At 47.5% G+C, this 10,076-nt stretch overlaps 1 long non-coding RNA gene across 1 annotated transcript; it reads left to right on the top strand.

Moving 5' to 3' along the window:
- The first annotated feature begins 921 nt into the window (after positions 1–921).
- LOC117319837 lies at positions 922–2,278 on the top strand. Its single transcript, XR_004530841.1, has 2 exons — positions 922–1,211; positions 1,565–2,278. It is a non-coding gene; the product is annotated as an uncharacterized LOC117319837 (long non-coding RNA).
- The last annotated feature ends 7,798 nt before the right edge of the window (positions 2,279–10,076 follow it).

Here is a 10,076-nt window from a genome sequence, read left to right on the forward strand (position 1 = left end):
TAACCGCGCTACCGCGGACGCGTGGTTACAATACTACGGAATATGGTGACGCTCAACGTGCAGTTCTGACGTCATTTCTAGAGCTGCTAGGAGCTTCGGATCTTTTTGGGCACCTCCAGTGGGATGTGATCAACAGGAAAACGTTATGATTTCGGCAAAACTTCCATCGGTGAACAATTAACCGCGCTACCGCGGACGCGTGGTTACAATACTACGGAATATGGTGACGCTCAACGTGCAGTTCTGACGTCATTTCTAGAGCTGCTAGGAGCTTCGGATCTTTTTGGGCACCTCCAGTGGGATGTGATCAACAGGAAAACGTTATGATTTCGGCAAAACTTCCATCGGTGAACAATTAACCGCGCTACCGCGGACGCGTGGTTACAATACTACGGAATATGGTGACGCTCAACGTGCAGTTCTGACGTCATTTCTAGAGCTGCTAGGAGCTTCGGATCTTTTTGGGCACCTCCAGTGGGATGTGATCAACAGGAAAACGTTATGATTTCGGCAAAACTTCCATCGGTGAACAATTAACCGCGCTACCGCGGACGCGTGGTTACAATACTACGGAATATGGTGACGCTCAACGTGCAGTTCTGACGTCATTTCTAGAGCTGCTAGGAGCTTCGGATCTTTTTGGGCACCTCCAGTGGGATGTGATCAACAGGAAAACGTTATGATTTCGGCAAAACTTCCATCGGTGAACAATTAACCGCGCTACCGCGGACGCGTGGTTACAATACTACGGAATATGGTGACGCCCAACGTGCAGTTCTGACGTCATTTCTAGAGCTGCTAGGAGCTTCGGATCTTTGTGGGCACCTCCAGTGGGATGTGATTGTCACGAAGTCGTGACATTTGTATATGTATACTATGTGACTTCTTTGTTTTTTGATTGTAAAACTGAAGGGGTAATTTTTTTAGTGATAGGTTATTTACGGTAATTCAGTATTGAGCCTAGACTGAGTGTGGAATAGATGTATTACAAGAGATATTACGGTATTTTATGGGGTTTAACTATAATACAGCATGGCCTGTTTACTCAGTTCTGATTGGCCTATGCTCAGAGTGTCAACCAATCGGAGCACGCCTTGCTCTGGGTTGGGTGAAGCACATGGAGAAAATGGCGAGGGACGGACGGCCACATTTTGGGCCATAGAAAATACGCATTAGGATGAGATAAAAGGGAGTTCAGGACGTTCCCAGGGGTGAGTCCAAATCTGTAAAACTTGTATTTTCAATGGGTATTAATTGTATAAGCTGTCAAGTCCATATTTTTGTGTATTTTTACATAACATGACTTGGTGAAACAGCGGTGTAAAATTCACGTGAGGAAATCTATGGAATTGTGTTTTGAAGTAATATAATGACCACTGTGTGGCAATAGGAATAAATGTTAGCTCTAGAAACTGTTTATATAGCTAGACAAGATAGGTTAGAAGTTATTTTTGTCATATAAGTTGTAAAAGTAAGTTACGGTAATGAATGCAGATTTTGCCGAACTGCGGTATTGTTTGGTCACGGCACAGTAGTGAGAAATGTTATTGTTTGTTTTATATAGTTCAATTGATATGACCAGACTACAGTATGGGCTCGGGCTGAGTGAGTAGCCCGGACGCCTGGATATGGGTGCCATGTTTCCGTCCGGCGACAGGTAGTGTTCCGGAGGAGTGCCCACATGTGATGTCCTCGTCGCCCGTTTGTATGACCCACGGCTTTTCCTAGGACAGCTAATTCCAGCTTCGGGATGATCGTCGTTGCATACCAAACACGATACGGCCCAAGACAGGTGTTGTGGAGAGCACAGGATCGTGACAACCCAGGAGAACTAGGTTACATGTACAGTAATGTTAGTGCCGAACTGTGAACAGTATGTGTGTACAAGTGTACCGGAAGTGGCGGTGTTGCCGAACTGTTTCTATGTTTACATTATCAGCTGATTATTGTCTTTGTAGTGTTTGTACTGGTTAAAGTACTTGGATCATCTAGGATGAACTGTATTATCAATTAACATTCACAGTAGTAACTAAGTGATTAATTTGGAGAGAAACATCCAGTGGTATAGGATATTTCGGTGATGTTTGGTATTTGAATATACTCTGGATAGATTTTTGAGTATGAGAAAATTATCCTAGTCCTATATGTATTATGAAGTGTCGAGTGTGTGAGGGATCCCGTAGTATGATGAGAATTAGGGTTATTTGTTGTGATAGGTAGTACTTATATTGTATGTTATGTCATTATTTGTTCTTGTGTAAATAAATTGTTAAGTTTACATATTTGCTTTTAGTTATCGGTTGGTAGCTTCCAGGTCTGTAAAGGTATTGGCCCTCGGGTTCGTGACAGTGATGAACAGGAAAACGTAATGATTTCGGCAAAACTTCCATCGGGCAACAATTAACCGCGCTCCCGCGGACGCGTGGTTACAATACTACGGAATGTGATGACGCTCAAAGTGCAGTTCTGGCGTCATGTCTAGAGCTGCTAGGAGCTTCGGATCTTTTTGGGCACCTCCAGTGGGATGTGATCAACAGGAAAACGTAATGATTTCGGCAAAACTTCCATCGGTGAACAATTAACTGCGCTACCGCGGACGCGTGGTTACAATATTACGGAATATGGTGACGCTCAGCGTTAAGTTCTGACGTCATTTCTAGCGCTGCCAGGAGCTTCGGATCTTTCTGGGCACCTCCAGTGGGATGTGATAAACAGGAAAACATAATGATTTCGGCAAATTTTCCATTGGTGAACAATTAACCACGCTACCGCGGACGCGTGGTTACAATACTACGGAATATGGTGACGCTCAACGTGCAGTTCTGACGTCATTTCTAGAGCTGCTAGGAGCTTCGGATCTTTTTGGGCACCTCCAGTGGGATGTGATCAACAGGAAAACGTAATGATTTCGGCAAAACTTCCATCGGTGAACAATTAACCGCGCTACCGCGGACGCGTGGTTACAATACTACGGAATATGGTGACGCTCAACGTGCAGTTCTGACGTCATTTCTAGAGCTGCTAGGAGCTTCGGATCTTTTTGGGCACCTCCAGTGGGATGTGATCAACAGGAAAACGTAATGATTTCGGCAAAACTTCCATCGGTGAACAATTAACCGCGCTACCGCGGACGCGTGGTTACAATACTACGGAATATGGTGACGCTCAACGTGCAGTTCTGACGTCATTTCTAGAGCTGCTAGGAGCTTCGGATCTTTTTGGGCACCTCCAGTGGGATGTGATCAACAGGAAAACGTAATGATTTCGGCAAAACTTCCATCGGTGAACAATTAACCGCGCTACCGCGGACGCGTGGTTACAATACTACGGAATATGGTGACGCTCAACGTGCAGTTCTGACGTCATTTCTAGAGCTGCTAGGAGCTTCGGATCTTTTTGGGCACCTCCAGTGGGATGTGATCAACAGGAAAACGTAATGATTTCGGCAAAACTTCCATCGGTGAACAATTAACCGCGCTACCGCGGACGCGTGGTTACAATACTACGGAATATGGTGACGCTCAACGTGCAGTTCTGACGTCATTTCTAGAGCTGCTAGGAGCTTCGGATCTTTTTGGGCACCTCCAGTGGGATGTGATCAACAGGAAAACGTATGATTTCGGCAAAACTTCCATCGGTGAACAATTAACCGCGCTACCGCGGACGCGTGGTTACAATACTACGGAATATGGTGACGCTCAACGTGCAGTTCTGACGTCATTTCTAGAGCTGCTAGGAGCTTCGGATCTTTTTGGGCACCTCCAGTGGGATGTGATCAACAGGAAAACGTAATGATTTCGGCAAAACTTCCATCGGTGAACAATTAACCGCGCTACCGCGGACGCGTGGTTACAATACTACGGAATATGGTGACGCTCAACGTGCAGTTCTGACGTCATTTCTAGAGCTGCTAGGAGCTTCGGATCTTTTTGGGCACCTCCAGTGGGATGTGATCAACAGGAAAACGTAATGATTTCGGCAAAACTTCCATCGGTGAACAATTAACCGCGCTACCGCGGACGCGTGGTTACAATACTACGGAATATGGTGACGCTCAACGTGCAGTTCTGACGTCATTTCTAGAGCTGCTAGGAGCTTCGGATCTTTTTGGGCACCTCCAGTGGGATGTGATCAACAGGAAAACGTAATGATTTCGGCAAAACTTCCATCGGTGAACAATTAACCACGCTACCGCGGACGCGTGGTTACAATACTACGGAATATGGTGACGCTCAACGTGCAGTTCTGACGTCATTTCTAGAGCTGCTAGGAGCTTCGGATCTTTTTGGGCACCTCCAGTGGGATGTGATCAACAGGAAAACGTAATGATTTCGGCAAAACTTCCATCGGTGAACAATTAACCGCGCTACCGCGGACGCGTGGTTACAATACTACGGAATATGGTGACGCTCAACGTGCAGTTCTGACGTCATTTCTAGAGCTGCTAGGAGCTTCGGATCTTTTTGGGCACCTCCAGTGGGATGTGATCAACAGGAAAACGTAATGATTTCGGCAAAACTTCCATCGGTGAACAATTAACCGCGCTACCGCGGACGCGTGGTTACAATACTACGGAATATGGTGACGCTCAACGTGCAGTTCTGACGTCATTTCTAGAGCTGCTAGGAGCTTCGGATCTTTTTGGGCACCTCCAGTGGGATGTGATCAACAGGAAAACGTATGATTTCGGCAAAACTTCCATCGGTGAACAATTAACCGCGCTACCGCGGACGCGTGGTTACAATACTACGGAATATGGTGACGCTCAACGTGCAGTTCTGACGTCATTTCTAGAGCTGCTAGGAGCTTCGGATCTTTTTGGGCACCTCCAGTGGGATGTGATCAACAGGAAAACGTTATGATTTCGGCAAAACTTCCATCGGTGAACAATTAACCACGCTACCGCGGACGCGTGGTTACAATACTACGGAATATGGTGACGCTCAACGTGCAGTTCTGACGTCATTTCTAGAGCTGCTAGGAGCTTCGGATCTTTTTGGGCACCTCCAGTGGGATGTGATCAACAGGAAAACGTAATGATTTCGGCAAAACTTCCATCGGTGAACAATTAACCGCGCTACCGCGGACGCGTGGTTACAATACTACGGAATATGGTGACGCTCAACGTGCAGTTCTGACGTCATTTCTAGAGCTGCTAGGAGCTTCGGATCTTTTTGGGCACCTCCAGTGGGATGTGATCAACAGGAAAACGTTAATGATTTCGGCAAAACTTCCATCGGTGAACAATTAACCGCGCTACCGCGGACGCGTGGTTACAATACTACGGAATATGGTGACGCTCAACGTGCAGTTCTGACGTCATTTCTAGAGCTGCTAGGAGCTTCGGATCTTTTTGGGCACCTCCAGTGGGATGTGATCAACAGGAAAACGTTATGATTACGGCAAAACTTCCATCGGTGAACAATTAACCGCGCTACCGCGGACGCGTGGTTACAATACTACGGAATATGGTGACGCTCAACGTGCAGTTCTGACGTCATTTCTAGAGCTGCTAGGAGCTTCGGATCTTTTTGGGCACCTCCAGTGGGATGTGATCAACAGGAAAACGTAATGATTTCGGCAAAACTTCCATCGGTGAACAATTAACCGCGCTACCGCGGACGCGTGGTTACAATACTACGGAATATGGTGACGCTCAACGTGCAGTTCTGACGTCATTTCTAGAGCTGCTAGGAGCTTCGGATCTTTTTGGGCACCTCCAGTGGGATGTGATCAACAGGAAAACGTAATGATTTCGGCAAAACTTCCATCGGTGAACAATTAACCGCGCTACCGCGGACGCGTGGTTACAATACTACGGAATATGGTGACGCTCAACGTGCAGTTCTGACGTCATTTCTAGAGCTGCTAGGAGCTTCGGATCTTTTTGGGCACCTCCAGTGGGATGTGATCAACAGGAAAACGTAATGATTTCGGCAAAACTTCCATCGGTGAACAATTAACCGCGCTACCGCGGACGCGTGGTTACAATACTACGGAATATGGTGACGCTCAACGTGCAGTTCTGACGTCATTTCTAGAGCTGCTAGGAGCTTCGGATCTTTTTGGGCACCTCCAGTGGGATGTGATCAACAGGAAAACGTAATGATTTCGGCAAAACTTCCATCGGTGAACAATTAACCGCGCTACCGCGGACGCGTGGTTACAATACTACGGAATATGGTGACGCTCAACGTGCAGTTCTGACGTCATTTCTAGAGCTGCTAGGAGCTTCGGATCTTTTTGGGCACCTCCAGTGGGATGTGATCAACAGGAAAACGTAATGATTTCGGCAAAACTTCCATCGGTGAACAATTAACCGCGCTACCGCGGACGCGTGGTTACAATACTACGGAATATGGTGACGCTCAACGTGCAGTTCTGACGTCATTTCTAGAGCTGCTAGGAGCTTCGGATCTTTTTGGGCACCTCCAGTGGGATGTGATCAACAGGAAAACGTTATGATTTCGGCAAAACTTCCATCGGTGAACAATTAACCGCGCTACCGCGGACGCGTGGTTACAATACTACGGAATATGGTGACGCTCAACGTGCAGTTCTGACGTCATTTCTAGAGCTGCTAGGAGCTTCGGATCTTTTTGGGCACCTCCAGTGGGATGTGATCAACAGGAAAACGTAATGATTTCGGCAAAACTTCCATCGGTGAACAATTAACCGCGCTACCGCGGACGCGTGGTTACAATACTACGGAATATGGTGACGCTCAACGTGCAGTTCTGACGTCATTTCTAGAGCTGCTAGGAGCTTCGGATCTTTTTGGGCACCTCCAGTGGGATGTGATCAACAGGAAAACGTAATGATTTCGGCAAAACTTCCATCGGTGAACAATTAACCGCGCTACCGCGGACGCGTGGTTACAATACTACGGAATATGGTGACGCTCAACGTGCAGTTCTGACGTCATTTCTAGAGCTGCTAGGAGCTTCGGATCTTTTTGGGCACCTCCAGTGGGATGTGATCAACAGGAAAACGTAATGATTTCGGCAAAACTTCCATCGGTGAACAATTAACCGCGCTACCGCGGACGCGTGGTTACAATACTACGGAATATGGTGACGCTCAACGTGCAGTTCTGACGTCATTTCTAGAGCTGCTAGGAGCTTCGGATCTTTTTGGGCACCTCCAGTGGGATGTGATCAACAGGAAAACGTTATGATTTCGGCAAAACTTCCATCGGTGAACAATTAACCGCGCTACCGCGGACGCGTGGTTACAATACTACGGAATATGGTGACGCTCAACGTGCAGTTCTGACGTCATTTCTAGAGCTGCTAGGAGCTTCGGATCTTTTTGGGCACCTCCAGTGGGATGTGATCAACAGGAAAACGTAATGATTTCGGCAAAACTTCCATCGGTGAACAATTAACCGCGCTACCGCGGACGCGTGGTTACAATACTACGGAATATGGTGACGCTCAACGTGCAGTTCTGACGTCATTTCTAGAGCTGCTAGGAGCTTCGGATCTTTTTGGGCACCTCCAGTGGGATGTGATCAACAGGAAAACGTATGATTTCGGCAAAACTTCCATCGGTGAACAATTAACCGCGCTACCGCGGACGCGTGGTTACAATACTACGGAATATGGTGACGCTCAACGTGCAGTTCTGACGTCATTTCTAGAGCTGCTAGGAGCTTCGGATCTTTTTGGGCACCTCCAGTGGGATGTGATCAACAGGAAAACGTAATGATTTCGGCAAAACTTCCATCGGTGAACAATTAACCGCGCTACCGCGGACGCGTGGTTACAATACTACGGAATATGGTGACGCTCAACGTGCAGTTCTGACGTCATTTCTAGAGCTGCTAGGAGCTTCGGATCTTTTTGGGCACCTCCAGTGGGATGTGATCAACAGGAAAACGTTATGATTTCGGCAAAACTTCCATCGGTGAACAATTAACCGCGCTACCGCGGACGCGTGGTTACAATACTACGGAATATGGTGACGCTCAACGTGCAGTTCTGACGTCATTTCTAGAGCTGCTAGGAGCTTCGGATCTTTTTGGGCACCTCCAGTGGGATGTGATCAACAGGAAAACGTTATGATTTCGGCAAAACTTCCATCGGTGAACAATTAACCACGCTACCGCGGACGCGTGGTTACAATACTACGGAATATGGTGACGCTCAACGTGCAGTTCTGACGTCATTTCTAGAGCTGCTAGGAGCTTCGGATCTTTTTGGGCACCTCCAGTGGGATGTGATCAACAGGAAAACGTAATGATTTCGGCAAAACTTCCATCGGTGAACAATTAACCGCGCTACCGCGGACGCGTGGTTACAATACTACGGAATATGGTGACGCTCAACGTGCAGTTCTGACGTCATTTCTAGAGCTGCTAGGAGCTTCGGATCTTTTTGGGCACCTCCAGTGGGATGTGATCAACAGGAAAACGTAATGATTTCGGCAAAACTTCCATCGGTGAACAATTAACCGCGCTACCGCGGACGCGTGGTTACAATACTACGGAATATGGTGACGCTCAACGTGCAGTTCTGACGTCATTTCTAGAGCTGCTAGGAGCTTCGGATCTTTTTGGGCACCTCCAGTGGGATGTGATCAACAGGAAAACGTAATGATTTCGGCAAAACTTCCATCGGTGAACAATTAACCGCGCTACCGCGGACGCGTGGTTACAATACTACGGAATATGGTGACGCTCAACGTGCAGTTCTGACGTCATTTCTAGAGCTGCTAGGAGCTTCGGATCTTTTTGGGCACCTCCAGTGGGATGTGATCAACAGGAAAACGTTATGATTTCGGCAAAACTTCCATCGGTGAACAATTAACCGCGCTACCGCGGACGCGTGGTTACAATACTACGGAATATGGTGACGCTCAACGTGCAGTTCTGACGTCATTTCTAGAGCTGCTAGGAGCTTCGGATCTTTTTGGGCACCTCCAGTGGGATGTGATCAACAGGAAAACGTATGATTTCGGCAAAACTTCCATCGGTGAACAATTAACCGCGCTACCGCGGACGCGTGGTTACAATACTACGGAATATGGTGACGCTCAACGTGCAGTTCTGACGTCATTTCTAGAGCTGCTAGGAGCTTCGGATCTTTTTGGGCACCTCCAGTGGGATGTGATCAACAGGAAAACGTTATGATTTCGGCAAAACTTCCATCGGTGAACAATTAACCGCGCTACCGCGGACGCGTGGTTACAATACTACGGAATATGGTGACGCTCAACGTGCAGTTCTGACGTCATTTCTAGAGCTGCTAGGAGCTTCGGATCTTTTTGGGCACCTCCAGTGGGATGTGATCAACAGGAAAACGTTATGATTTCGGCAAAACTTCCATCGGTGAACAATTAACCGCGCTACCGCGGACGCGTGGTTACAATACTACGGAATATGGTGACGCTCAACGTGCAGTTCTGACGTCATTTCTAGAGCTGCTAGGAGCTTCGGATCTTTTTGGGCACCTCCAGTGGGATGTGATCAACAGGAAAACGTAATGATTTCGGCAAAACTTCCATCGGTGAACAATTAACCGCGCTACCGCGGACGCGTGGTTACAATACTACGGAATATGGTGACGCTCAACGTGCAGTTCTGACGTCATTTCTAGAGCTGCTAGGAGCTTCGGATCTTTTTGGGCACCTCCAGTGGGATGTGATCAACAGGAAAACGTAATGATTTCGGCAAAACTTCCATCGGTGAACAATTAACCGCGCTACCGCGGACGCGTGGTTACAATACTACGGAATATGGTGACGCTCAACGTGCAGTTCTGACGTCATTTCTAGAGCTGCTAGGAGCTTCGGATCTTTTTGGGCACCTCCAGTGGGATGTGATCAACAGGAAAACGTAATGATTTCGGCAAAACTTCCATCGGTGAACAATTAACCGCGCTACCGCGGACGCGTGGTTACAATACTACGGAATATGGTGACGCTCAACGTGCAGTTCTGACGTCATTTCTAGAGCTGCTAGGAGCTTCGGATCTTTTTGGGCACCTCCAGTGGGATGTGATCAACAGGAAAACGTAATGATTTCGGCAAAACTTCCATCGGTGAACAATTAACCGCGCTACCGCGGACGCGTG

The sequence above is a fragment of the Pecten maximus genome, unplaced genomic scaffold (genome assembly GCF_902652985.1).
Source record: "Pecten maximus unplaced genomic scaffold, xPecMax1.1, whole genome shotgun sequence".
Classification (NCBI taxonomy): Eukaryota; Metazoa; Mollusca; class Bivalvia; order Pectinida; family Pectinidae; genus Pecten; species Pecten maximus.